This window comes from Aedes albopictus, chromosome 3 (genome assembly GCF_035046485.1).
Source record: "Aedes albopictus strain Foshan chromosome 3, AalbF5, whole genome shotgun sequence".
NCBI lineage: Eukaryota > Metazoa > Arthropoda > Insecta > Diptera > Culicidae > Aedes > Aedes albopictus.
In genome coordinates, this window is record NC_085138.1 from 22,785,382 (window position 1) to 22,799,911 (window position 14,530).

The window sequence follows — 14,530 nt, forward strand, 5'->3', positions numbered from 1 at the left end:
CCTAAATGTCTAGGTATGAGTCATTATGTCTACCTAAGGTAGTATAAATACGGGTGGTCATTGGACCACACAGCAGAGATTGCACAAGCTTTGGACTGTCAACATCTTTAATATTCTCCTTTTGAAGGATTTAAAAGTGGCGACGAGGATCAAGGAGCGTGTGATTTCTTATGAGTTATTCCCGAGATTTTTCCTTTTCTTTTTCAGGTTGTTGTTATAACAAATAGTTATTTTTGTGGAGAACAGAATTGACGAAATTGTCTTTTTGTTTTGGTAATACTGAAATGTTAATTTTTTGTGGTGAACGAAATTGTTCTTTTGTGGCGGAATTGTCATATGTTATGTTATGGTGAATGGATTTGTGTTATTAGTATTTTTTTTGGTAAAGTTGCCGATGTTGGGATAGCGAAATCGTCTTTTTGTTTTTGTAGTTTTGTTAGCGAACAGTTCTTTGAAAGTGACGGACTCGTCAGTTTATTTGTGCTATCATTATTTTGGCGATGAATGTTATTTTTTGAAGTTTTCTAAAGGGGAAAGGACTGTAGTGTTTACCTAATGGTTGTGTGCATAGGATACCTACCTACATGAAATACTATTCATGATAGTACCTAAATGTCTAGGTATGAGTCATTATGTCTACCTAAGGTAGTATAAATACGGGTGGTCATTGGACCACACAGCAGAGATTGCACAAGCTTTGGACTGTCAACATCTTTAATATTCTCCTTTTGAAGGATTTAAAACATGGCAATGACAAAAAAACACAAATGGAGGGGAACTTGCCTCTGGAGCCTCTGGAACTTGCCTACACTGATACCTGATACCTGATAGTATTCCAAAAAACCAAAGTTCCGGAGTTGCTATTAACACAGATTTGTTCAAGACGAAACTCCTTCAAGAGTTGTAAGGAATGTTAGCTAATACGGCGACTGTGTCCAAGCATAGAACGGTCGTTCTCGAAAGGGCCAACACGCCGTTGTTGTCACATCATCACAATCTGTGATCATATAGTGAAGAATTGCCCCATGAGGCTAACCTATTCTAATAATTAACGTTTCTATCCACACTTATCAAACCTCTTTTACTCGACAATCATATGAAGTTTCGCCAAGTATTTCTCCAAGTGCACCACTTCAATCTTATCATAGAATTTTAACAAAAATAACAAACATGGTTGAACGGTTAAATTTTGTTATGCCTATTCTGCCCCCACTCGCATAACAGTCCCATTTGACTTTTCTTCACTTTTGAGTTAACGTTATGAATAGTCACCAATTTCAACGTACTTTTAAAACCTATAATAAAAATTACGGATTTCTATATCAATGTGCGAGAAAAAAAATCCAAATCATGAGCGTCCCATATTGGAAGTACCCGCATAACTGTCCCATCACGAATTTGTGTACTCTGTAATACAAAACTGAACAATGTAGTCAACGTAATATTTTTCACAGTTATGTATTGTGGTGCAAAGTTTTATATGGAAACAAGTTTATTGAGAAACGTAGTAATCGATGCCTTGGACAGGTTGCTTGGGTAGACACCTAGCAACCTGTTGTTACGGAAGCTCAATTGCACCACACATTTTTTCTTCACTCCTGTATCAACCACCAACCAATCAAGACGTTTTCAATAAAAACTTTATTTCGTTCCTCGTTAAACCACTTCGTGTTTTCTCTGAACTCAAGAGGTTATGGACCCCGCGCGGCGAGAACTAGTCTACGGCATCCCGCAATTTTCCGGAGCTGGCTACGAAAACTGGAAGTTTCGCGTTGAAAAGTTCTTGAAGTCGGTTGGTTTACTGGAAGTTCTGAGTCAAGATGTTCCACCCACGGCTCCCGAAGCAGCGAAGTTCAACGAAAAGGATGGCAAGGCGTCAAACTAGATATTTGCCTTTATTCACGATGACTTACTGGACCTGGTTCGTGAGAAAGAAACTGCGAAAGAGATTTGGACAACTCTGGCAAACGTGTATGCGAAGAAATCAGTGGCATCTCAAACGATAATCCGGAAGCAGTTGACAAAGCTGAAGATGATTGAAGGATCGTCAGTGAAGGACCACCTGAAGATTTTCGACGAGCTGATCCGGCAGTTGAAATCGGCTGGCGCAAAGCTGGAAGAGGGTGACCTAGTGTCTCAGCTGTTTGTCACACTTCCAGAATCTTTTGATCCGTTGGTGACCGCATTGGAGAACCTGTAAGAGGACAAGCTGACCCTGGATGTAGTGCGTGAACGTCTTCTGGCAGAAGAGCTGAAGAAGAACGATCGGATGACAGATGTCGGTGAGGAAGTACCTGCTGCTCTTGTTGGGTCCAAGCAGAGAGGGCATATGACTAGAAGCTGTAAGACGAAGAAGTCATCCGATGAACCTGTGACCTTTTGTGGAGGAGAACCGGTTGTATTTCTGACTGATCGCATACCTCGTAACAACTGTGAACAAGTAATCAGCTTCAAGATGGATTCTGGAGCCACAGATCATCTCGTGAAATCGAAGGATTATTTTACAACGTAGGAAAAGCTGCAGCGGCCTGTGGAGATAAGCGTTGCCAAAAACGACCAGTCCATCGTTGCTTGGCACAGAGGATCGATTGTAGGAGTCAACCGACATGGTGTTAAGATAGTAATACCAGGGTGGCCACTAAATATCAGTTTTGAAATTCCCGTCTTTTTCCCGGTTTTCCCGGTACGATTTCTGAAATTTTCCCGGTTTTTAAAATGCACATTTTTAGTACGTAACGCCCAATTTTCGTATCATATGGATGATAAGTACCATGTAAAAATGCACTTGCAATCCTGTGAATACTATGTACTAGATATTTATAGTTTAATATTATTCTTGACGTAATGCATCTATGGAAAAAATGGAAGTAACTACCAATGATGACATAAAAGGCTTATGTTACACAATTACTTACAACATATTTTCATTCAGCTCCAAATAGTGCATAATTGAAGCTTTCACCAAGCTTTCACTCACTCATTATTTTAAATATTTTCTTGTACTTAAAAAAAAAAACAAGTGTAGAAGTGGTAGCTAACTATGACAGATCTATAATAGGTAAGATGTGCATAAAAAATCAGCAAAGGTCGCACTCGATTATCCTGGACATGGAGGATAATCGAACTATTTTTTCTAAATTTTATTCGTTAGCGTAGGTGCCCTTCATTCAACTTCATTGGTGTTGTTTCTGGGGATTCCTCCAGGATGTCCAACTGAGTATTCCCCCAAAAACTTACATCTGGAGATTCTTACAAAGTTTTGTCCGAGATTTCATCTTTCGATTACTCCAAAAATACTATCTTGGATTTCTTCAGTAAATTCTGTTAGCGATTCCACCTTGTATATCTTTTGTGGATTCCTCTAGATTCCTTAACCGTCCATAACTAGCGCGGTTGGCCACCACCGCCAGCACCACGCTAATACTGAACACAAAAAGCGAGATTTTTTCAACGTGTTGTAGAAAACACAACAGCGCGATCGCTCGAGGGTTAATGGATGTATTCTGGAAGAGGTTCCTTTAGGGAATTTATCATTTTAGTCTGTTGACAATTAGGGAATAGAACTTTTGGTCTGGGATCATGAATTCGATCTAGGGATTTCTCCTGAAACTCCTGAAGAATTCCCAAAAGAATCTCCCACATGTCTAGAAGGTTTCCCAAGGAACTCTTGGAAGAGTTCTCGATTAAAAAAACTCCCGCAGTAGTTTGATTTTCAGGATTCTGGAGTATTTCCAGAAATAGCTATCGTAAAGTTTTTGTAAGAAAATTTTGGGACATCATCCAGAAGAAACTCCTTGGTGATTTGCAGAGGGAGCTTCTGAAGGATGCCCAAAAGCAACTCCTGGAGCAACTCCAAAAGTAACTTTCATAAGCAACTCCCGCAGGTTTCTTTGAACAAACTCCTGGAGAGTGCCCAAGAAGAACTCTTGAAGGAAACGCAGTAAGAAACACTGGAGAAATTCCAAAAGCAAATATAAAATAAAGATAAAATTCAGCTAAATCTCTTGGAAGTTTTCAAAACCCAAGTTTCAGAAGACACTCCTGCAGAAATCGTGCAAAGAACTCGTGGAGATGGATGAGTAACAGAATGATATCCTGGAGAAATACCAGAAGAAACTCTGTAAAGAATTCCAGAAAGAACTCCCGATTGATTTTTAAAAATAGCTTTCGGAGGCATTCCAGAAGAAAATACTAGGGAAATCCCAGAGGAAGCTCCAGGAAGAAAAGGAAACATTTTCTGGAGGGATTTCCAAAAAATAATCTGGGAAGAATTCCAGTAGGAAATTTTGAAGATTGCAGCAACTCCTGTTATAATTGCGGAAGGAAAATCTTGATGAATCTTAAAAGGAACTCTTGAATAAATTGCAATAGGTTGTCTTGATAAAAACCCAGTTTAGTGGTTATGATTTTCTTATCTATTAAGGTTCCTGATGAAATTTCGGAAAGATTCCCTGAAAAAAAAACTAGAATAAATTTAAGAAAGGACACGGGTTAATCCAAAAAGAAACTTTTGATAAAATCTCAGATGTAAGAAACTCTTTCCTCGAAAAAATCTCATCGAATTCCAAGAGATAATCAAGCTATGTACCGCTTGACCTAGAGGAATTCTAGAAGAAACTTCTTGAAGAATCCCAAGTTCTGTTTTAAGGAAATTCCAAGTGACTGCACAGGCGAATTCCTTGGGATTTCGTAGAAGTATCCCAGGAGTATTTTGGTTTGGCTTTGATTTTGCAGATTTTCGATGAGGTGCAGCATTCAAATATGCACATCAAGTTACTCTTAACAACAATTTTCCCGGTAATCATTCCAAATTCCTGACTTTTTCCCGCTTTTTTCCCGGTCGTTCCGAATTCCCGTCTTTTTCCCGTTTTTCCCGGTTCGGTGGCCACCCTGTAATACGCGATGTGCTGTATGTGCCAGATCTACGTGACAATCTGCTCTCGGTGAAGAAAATGGCCGCAGCAGGTGTCGAAGTGAACTTCAAGAGATCGTCGGCGGAAATGAAACTACAAGGAAAGATGGTTGTGGTTTGTCCATTGCAAGAAAGTTTCTACGAACTGGAGTTATCAATCAGGCAGCATCCTAGAAGTTTTCCACCGCGAAGAAAGCAGAGGATCGCCGTCGATGGAATGGTACCAGAGGGGGAAAGCTCAGCCGATACCAATCCGTACCTCGGCATATCGTCCAAGCGAAGCAGTAAGCCTAAGCACACCAACAATCCCGGAAAATGGTCGAGGTGCATAAGCGCAGTGGATGATAATGAAGATGAGACAGCGAAGCCGACTCGACTAAATGGCAGATGTGTTTGGGATAAATGCAAGACCGTCCGATTAAGAGGGGGTATTGAGAAACGTAGTAATCGATGCCTTGGACAGGTTGCTTGGGTAGACACCTAGCAACCTGTTGTTACGGAAGCTCAACAGCACCTCTCAATTCCTACTTTTTGCAAATAGGACTGTTATGCCGGAACCAGTTCCGGTAGAGAAAAGAAGGACTTTGCAGAACCATATGCTAGTTATGTAGTTATGTGGTACTGCTACACGAATTCTTTTAAGGACATCTTCAGAAAATCCTTTAGGCATTTATAAAACTTTTCCAGGGATACTCCACCAGGAGTTTCTTTTTCTTTAATTCTTCCATGAGTATCTTGCAGGGTTCCGATAGTTTTTTTAGGGTTTGTTCCAAGAAATGCTTCAAGAATTCCTCCCACAATTCTTTACAAATTTCTACAGATACTTCTGCAAGACTGCATTGACGAATTCCTCCAGGATTTTTTTCATAGCTTCCTTCATTGATTCCATCATGGATTGCTGCAGAGCATTTTTCAAGAATTCCTCCATGGGTTTCACCAGACATTCCTCCGGGAATTTCCTCTGGGATTTCTTTAGAGGTTCATCCAGTGATTGTTCCAGTGCTTTTTTCGAGGATTCCTCCAGGAATTTCTCCAGGGATTTCCAAAGGAATGTCAGCAGAAATTCTTTTAGGTATTTCTGCAAGTATTCTCCATATATTAATTCCACTAGAGATCGCTCCAATAATTCAATCAGGGATAAATCAAAGTATTTCATCAGCAATATCTTCCAGAAACCCTTACAGGAAATTTTACCAGAGATTAGCTAAAAATTAATCCAGGAGTTCCTTGAAACATTGTACAAAACATTGTTTTGGGAATACATCCAAAGATTCCAATAATAATTCATCCAAAAACTATTGCACACCTGGATTTCTTCACAATTTCCTACAAAAATGCTTCCAGGAATTTGTTAGAAAGCTTTCCTGGGATTTCCTAAGGAATTCCTCATGGGACTGCATCCGGGATTTAGGAACTCCTGCAGGGATTCCTTCAGGAACTGATACAGGGATTCCTCAAGGAGTGTCTCCGCGAACTCTTCTTAGAATTCCTTCAGAATTTGTCTAAGGACTCCATCTGCAATTTCCTCCAAGAATTTCTCAAGCGATTCTCCCACGAATTTCTTCAGAGATTCCTCCAGGAATTATTCCTCTGCGAATTGCTGCAAGGATTTCCCTAGACATTCATCCAAGAATTCCTTCAGAAATGCCTCTAGAGAATCCCCCAGGAATTTTTCTAGATATTTCTCCAGGAGTATTTCTAGAGACTCCTTTGTTAATCCCTACAGGCATCCCTCTAGGATATCCTCCAGGGATTCCTCCAAGAATTTCTGAAGGGCTTAACTCAGAAATTGCTCCTGTGATTCTTTCTGGAATAACTTATTTTAAAAAATCCTCCAAATATTCTCCCAGGAACTTAAGATTTCTAATTTTAAGGAATCTTAAGATTTCTTCAGAAATTCCTTCTTGTATTCTTTAAGGGTTTCCTCCAGGAATTAATTCATAAACTTCCTTCAGGAACTGTTTACGGATTCCTTTATTAATTCCTCTTGGAATTGCTTCCGGGGTTCCTTCTGGAGTTTCTTCAGGAACTCTTCAAAGGATTCCTCCAAAGTTTCTCCAAAAATCCCTCCGCGATTTCTTTAGGAATTATTCCTGGTATTCTTCTACGAACTCCTGAAGAAATTTATACACGATTTTTTTCTGGAATTCCTTTAGGAGTTTTTCCAGGGATTCTTCTTGGAATTCCTATAAGGATTTATCGAAAAAATCCTCCAGGAATTCATCCATAATTCCAGGAATTCCGCCAGAAATTCCTCCAGAGATTTCTTCAGGAATTTCTACAGACATTCCTCTAGGATATCCTCCATTGATCCCTCCGAGAATTCTTAATTTTTTTTTCAGAGATTCCTTCAAGAAATCCTCTAAGATTTCCTCAATGCATTCATTGGCGTATCTAGGATTTTTTCCCAGGGGGGTGCCTAGGGGGTGCCAGTTTCAGTGGCTTCTAGGTTATTTTGCTTTTTTTTTGTAAAAGGAAGTACCGATCCACCCTCAATTTCTTAGTATAATGATATACTGCGTCGCGGAAAACAATAGAACGTAAATTTAAACGCGCTATATTTTAAAGAACAGTTTTTTTGGAAAATCCAAACCGTTGTACTGATGTGAGGTTTGGAAACTTGATAACTTGATTGCGTATAATACATGGAATTTGTATTTTAGAAATTGTTTTGCAATTTATTTTAATTGAGACTTGTTTTGCAAATCTCTCAGAAATTGCTTTGGATTAGGCAAATTTCTTCGGAAAAATCTTTGGATCACCTTCGGCAATTTCCTTGGTAATATGTTTAGAAATTGACACTAAACACCTTTCACGCATCTTTTGAACATTTTATCGGCAATAACTTTGAAAAATTATTCGGAAATTCTTTTATAAATCGCTCCAACAATTGTAATAGAAATTCTTTTGAAAATTTCTTCTAGATTTTTTCTGTAATTATTTAAGGAATTCCTGCAGCAGATAGTTTTGGAATACCTGCGGCAATCTCGATATTACTTGCATTGAAAATTTATTTGGGAATTTTATCAGCAATTTCCTTGGAAATTTTGGTAATTTTGAATATCACTGTGGGAACTTCTTCGGTAATTCATTTGGAAATTGATTCGGCAAATTCCTTAAAGATTTCCTTCGAAAATTTATTAAAAAAAATCTTTGGTGATTCTTTAAAAATTCTGTCACGGTGATACTCCGACAATTACTTTTGGAATTCTTTCAAAATTTTATTCAGAAATTCCTTTGATGATTTCGAAAAATTCTTTGAGGATTTATTCGATTTTATTTTTTGTGAATGTTTGTGAAAATTTTTAAAGAATATATTTCGGCAATTTATTTCGAGATTGCATTTAGTCAATTAAAAAAAAGCCTTGATGTTTTCTTTAGGATTTCCACCGGTAATGAAATCCTTTGCAACTACTTTGAAAGATTTTTTTATCTGTATTAACGAGATTTTTAGCCCTAGGCTAGATGGGCTAGATCACGCCCGAAACCGGTCGACGTCAAGGTAATTTTAATCTTTTCTTGACGATTGTAAGAACGATAAGTGTTATGTCTTGTCTCATGTCGCGTCTCGTGCGTGTCGTGAAGTTCTTACGTTAGCATAAACTGTAAAAGTTAATAGTTCCTTCAGCATGTTTTTTTTTAATTTCTGTGATAGTTTCATTGGAATTTAATTTATTCAATTTCTTGAGTTTTTTTTTATAATTTCAATAGCTATTCTTCTGAAATTATTTTAGCAATTTTTTCCAGTTGTTTTGCAAATTTCTCAGACAATATCATCGTGATTACTTTTGCAATTATTTTTGATTTAATTCCAGTTATATCTATTGCTTCCGAAAATTGCTGAATTTAAAAATTAGAAATTTTAAATTGGGCTTGCTTGAAGAAAATCCTATGAAATTCACGGAAATTACTGGAAAAATTTCCATCAAAATTACCTTAGAACTTTCGGAGTTGTGAAGTGGACCTGGTGTGATGGTTAGATCACTTGACTATCACGCCGAGGACCTGGGATCCAATCCCACTTCCGACAAATTCGCAAAATGTGGGTTCTTCCTTCGGAAGGGAAGTAAAGCGTGGGTCCCGAGATGAACTCTTCGTTTTAGGACGTGTACGAACAACGTACGAAAATCAACGTAGTTAGTCGGACATTGTCCTGTAGATGGGCTAGATCACGCCCGAAACCGGCAAATTTAATCTTTTCTTGATGATTGTAAGAACGATTAGTGTTATGTCTTGTCTCATGTCGCGTCTCGTATGTGATGCTGAAGGAATTTGCAAAGAAATGGCCATACTGTGGTCTAGCGAACACGGAGTCGTGGGTTCGAATCCCACCCATCTCTCAATTTGTCAATTTGCTATAATCTGTGCCTTCTAATTAATTATAAGTTTTTCCCGTACATCCCTAAAGGAGTTCACTAGAGATTTTTCTAGTAATACCTCCTGGAATTTCTCTGGAAATTCTAACTATTCCCGAAATTCGTTTAGGGAATCCTCTAGAGATTTATATTTGAATTTCTTCAGCTGGAATTCCTTGAAGAAGACCAAGAGGAGTTCCAGGAGTTATATCACGATTAATTTCTAGAGCAATCCATGAATAAAAACTGTAGAGGATCTCCTGGATGAGTCTTAAGAAAAATCCCTGGAAGAATCAAAGGCATTTCTGAAAGTATTCAAGGAAAATTGCCTAGAAGAATCCCAGGAAGAATACCAAAAGAAATTCCTAGAGGGATTCCTGCTGGTATCACAATAAGAATTTCTATAGGAGACCTAGGAGGCATTGCTGACACATTAGAGGCAGCAGGAATCACTTCTGGAATCCCAGGAGGAGTTCCTGGATGAAAGTCAAGAGGGGTTCCTGGAGGAATCCAATGATAAATATTTGGAGAAATCCCAGGAACAAAATCCTTTAAGATTTTCAGGAAGAAATATTGAAGGCAATGCTCCTATGAAGATTGCCTTGAATAATCCCAGCAAGTTTTTGGAGGAATCCCTGGAGAAATTCTTAGAAGAATCCCCAGAAGAATTCCGTGAGGTATTTCAGTAAGTATTTCAGGAGGAGTCCTAAGAAGAACTGCTGGAAGAACCACAGCAGGAATATCTTGAGAAATCCAGCTGAAATTCCTGGAGGAAGAGCATGAGAAGCTTATGAGAGAATCCTTGGTTAAAAATTACTGGAGGAATCACCGGAGAGCTTCTGAAAAAATCACAGGAAAAATTTCAAGAGGTATTATTTGCAGGATTCTGGGATGTATCATTGTAGAAATCTCAGCATAAATCCTATGAGTAATTGCTGGAGGAAACTACATAGGAAATGCCTGGGAGAACCCAAAGAAAAAATCCTTGGAGTATCTAGAGAAGTCCCTGCAAGAACCGGTAAAGGTATTTTGAAAGAATTTATAACGAGGGCCTTGATTGAATCGCAGAAGGGATTTCTGAAGGAATCTCAGGAAGATTTTCCGGAAGAATTTCAACCACAATGCTAGGATAACTTCGTATAGGAATCACTAGAAGAATTTCTGGACGTATTCTAGTAAGAATTTATGGAGGAATTGCTGGTAGAACCGCAGGAAACTTATTTGAGGCATCCTTGAAGGAAGGCCAAAAGGAGTTTATGCAGGAATTTCTGGAGGAATCTTTGGATAAAATCTCTGAAGGAATTCCTAGATGAGTGCTTGGAGAAATCCGTGGTAGAACAATCAAAGAAATTTCTGCAAGAATTCCAGGAAGTTTGCCTGGAAAGATCCCAGCAAAAAAGCCAGGAGAAAGCTCTAGAAGAATCCGTAGTATAATTTCTAAAGTTCCACAGTTAGAATTCCTGGAGGAAGAATAGCTGGAATAACCGCAGGAATAGCTTGAGGAATCCCAGCTGGAATATCTGGAAGAATTCTTATAATCAGGAATACCGGGGGTATCCTAAAAGTAGTTCCCCTAAAAATGCCTGGAGGATGCCTGGAAATCTCAGGAGGATTTCCCGAAAGTATTGCAGCAAGTAAGTATGCCAGGAGAATTCCCTAGAAGTATTTCTGAAGGAGTTCTAGTGGGGATTGCTTGAAGAATTCCAACTGGAATTCATGGAGGAAGGACAATAGAAGTTCTTGGAGAAATCTTCTGTGGAATTTCTGGAAGAAACTCTGGAGGAAGTCCCGGATAAATCTTTGAAGAAATCTCTGGAAAAATCACCGAAGGGATTTTTAGAAAAATCCATGGAAGATTTTCCGGAAGAATTTCTGGAACTTCCCTAGTAGAATACCTGAAGGTACCATATTGAGAATTTTTGGAGGAGTTCTAAGAGAAATTACTGCAAGAATCGCAGCAGGAGTTGCTTAAAGAATCCTAGCCACAATTCCCGGAGGAAGGCCAATATAAGCTCCTGGAGGAATTCCATGAGAAATTTCTGGAAGAATCTCTGAATAAAATCTCTGAAGGAATTCCTGAAAGAATCACCGGAGAAACTTCTGAAAGGATCCCAGGAAAATTGTCTTGAATAATCCGGCCAGGAATTCCTGAAGGAATCCCAATAGAATTTTTTAGAGGAATTCCTAGAAGAATTCCAAGAATTTCCTAAGAAATCCTTGGAGAAAATGCTGGACCAATCTCTGCAGAAATTTCTAGTATGTACAGGGGGTGGCCAAAATGTTTGGGATAGGCAACTTTTTTTTTCTCTCACAATAAAGTTCAACATGCTGTAATTTTTCATAGAGTGCATCGAAAAATCTCAAATTTTGACTGTTTGACAACCTATTATATGTGCATCATTGGTACAAATTTGGGCTCAATTGATCAATCTTCCACAAAGTTAGAACCGTTCCGGTAAAACACTATTTTTAAACCAACTAATTTTTGAGCTGTTATATCTCGGAAACCAGTGAACCGAATTTAATGAAATTTTGAACCCTCTGTACAACCCCATCAGGACTGCCTGGAGAATCCTAAGGAAGGTTTATTGAAAGGAATCCATAAGAAAACCTAGAGAAATCACTCTATAAATAGATAGAGGTATTTCTGGAGAAATCCATAGAGAGTCTGTTGATTCTGACCAATAGGCGACAAACATATCTAAAGGTCCAATCTGCAAAAGAGAGGCTCTCTTTGTTCCGGTTCTCTTTAAATTATTACGATGTCACTGTGAACATTTTGACAATTTGTGATGTAAAGATCGGCAAAGGATTGTTTAATCTACCTTCCGATGCATGAAGTAAATCAAATTTTATAAATACAAGCACGTTATAATCGAAAGAGAGGTGACTTAAAGAGAGCCTCTCATCTGCACTTAGGACCTATAGAAATGTTTGGATATTATATCCCAAACGCCAAAACGTACAACAACGTACAAAACGTTTGTTGAAATGTGTCATTAATAAATATTAGAATTATTGTGTTCGGTTTTAAATTTTAGGTGTCTGTCAAGAAAAGATTCTAGGGGGTGCCAAATTTGTTCTAGGGGGTGCCAGGCACCCCTGGAACCCCTCCTAGCTACGCCAATGAATGCATTCCTTCATGAATTCCTCTAGGCATTCCTCCAGAGATTCCTCCAGGAATTGCTTCCGGGATTGTTCGTTGAATTCCACCTGGAATTCCTACAGAAATTTATCCAGAAATTCTTTACGGGCTTTCTTCAAGAACTTTTTCCAGAGACTCGTACAAGAATTCCTCTAAATATTTCTCCAGGAATTACTTCAGAGAATCATCCAAGTATTTTCCGAGGAATTTTCCAGGCATTCTTCCAGGGATTCCTCCTTGGATTCTTGCAGAGATTTCTCTAGCATTTTTTTTTTCAGCGATTCCTCCAGGAATTCCACCAGACATTCCTCCAGTAATCGCCTCAGGGACTCCTGGGATTGCTTCAGGAATTCTTTTTGGAATTTCTCCAGAAATTCATGCAGGCATTCCTCCAGGAATTAAACAAGGTATTCCCTAATAAATTATGCCAGTAGTTCATCCAGGAATTTCTCCAGGAAATCTTTCAGGGATTCCTTCATAAATTCTTCCAGGATTTTCTCTAGGAATACCTTTTGGAATTTTTCCAGGAATTCTTCCAAGAAGTCTTCTAGATCTTCCTCCAGGAATTGCTGCAAGGATTCCTCCAGGAATTCCGCTAAAAATTCCTCCGGCAACTTCTTTAGGGATTTTTCCAGGGATTTCTTCACGATATTATTCAATGATTCCCCAGGGATTCCTTCAGAAATTTATTCGAGAATTTCTCCAAGAATTCCTCCTGAAATTTCTCTAGAAATTCTTTCAGGAATTTCTCAGGGGATTTTTTCAGAAATTTCTCCCAGGGTTCCTCTAGAGTTTCCCACAGAAATATATTTAGTAATTGTTGTAAGAATTCCTTCAGGGATTCCTCCAGCAATTCCCAAAGAAAAACCTCCAGGAATTCCTCCAGGCATTCCTCCAAGATTTCATTCAGAAATTTCTCCAGGAACTCCTCCGGGAAATTCTCGAGGAATTAGCCCAAGAATTTCTTCAGGAATTCCTCCAGGATTTTTTCTGGGAATTTATCCAGGAATTGCTCCTGGACATTCAAATTATGTAAGCAATTTCTCCAGGATTCCTCCAGGCATTTCTCCAGGAAATTCTCCAGAGATTCCTTCATGAATTACTTCAGTTATTCCTCCAGGGATTTCTTCACGACTTTTTTCAGGGATTTTCCAGGAAATCCTTCAAAGATTCCTCCAGGAAATCCTCTAGGGATTTCCACAGAAAATATTGCAGGGAATTCTCCAGGAATACCTACAGAAATTGTTTGGGAATTTCCCCTGGAGATTCTTCTAGAAAATCATCCTGTAATCCTTTCAAAAATTCCTCTAGGGATTACACCAGGAATTTCATCGCGGATTCCTCCAGCAATTTCCACAGGAATACTTCTAGGAAATCCTCCAGGATTTTATTAAGGATTTTTTCCAGAAACTCCTCCAGGAATTACCCCATGATTTTTTTTTTCGGGAATTCCTTTAAATATTGCTCCATGAATTGCTCCAGGAAATGATTCCTCCAGGAAATCCTCTAGAAGTTCTTCCAAGGATTCTTTCAGGAAATCCTCTAGGAAATCCTTCAGAAATTCTTCAAGGAAATTCTCCAGGAATACCTTTAGGATTTTTTCAGGGATTTCTCCAGGTATTCCTCCAAGAATTCCCTTAGAGATTCCTCCAGGGATTTCTCCACAGATTTCTTCAAGGATTTCCCCAGGGATTCGTTCAGGAATTCCCTCGAGGATTTCTTAAGGGATTTTTTTCAGAAATAGAAAAATAAATAGCAATCTCCCAGAATTCCTCTGGTGATTCTTCTAGAAATTCATCCACTAATTCTTTCAAGATTTCCTCTAGAGATTCCTCAAGCGATTCCCACAGGTATACTTCTAGGAATTCCTCCAGGATTTTATCCAGGAATTTCTCCAGGAAATACCCCAGGAATTTCTTAAGGATTTCCTCCAGGAATTGCTTCTGGACCAGAGTTGCTCTCTGTCACTATCAATGGTAGGCAAACCGCCGGTTTTGATAGGCTGGCTGCGATCCAAGTCAGTGTGTGCTCTGTTGAGTGGTCACCGTCACTTTCCTTTTTCCATCACAACCGGACTGATTGCGATGGCGGGTAGATTTCACTGATAGGCCATCTTTA

At 38.8% G+C, this 14,530-nt stretch overlaps 1 protein-coding gene across 1 annotated transcript in view; it reads right to left on the reverse strand.

Annotated features, from left to right (window-relative positions):
- Positions 1-14,530, reverse strand: part of LOC109418340 (uncharacterized) — a 37,945-nt gene that overhangs the window by 16,203 nt on the left and 7,212 nt on the right. The gene's annotated exons all lie outside the window — the stretch shown is intronic.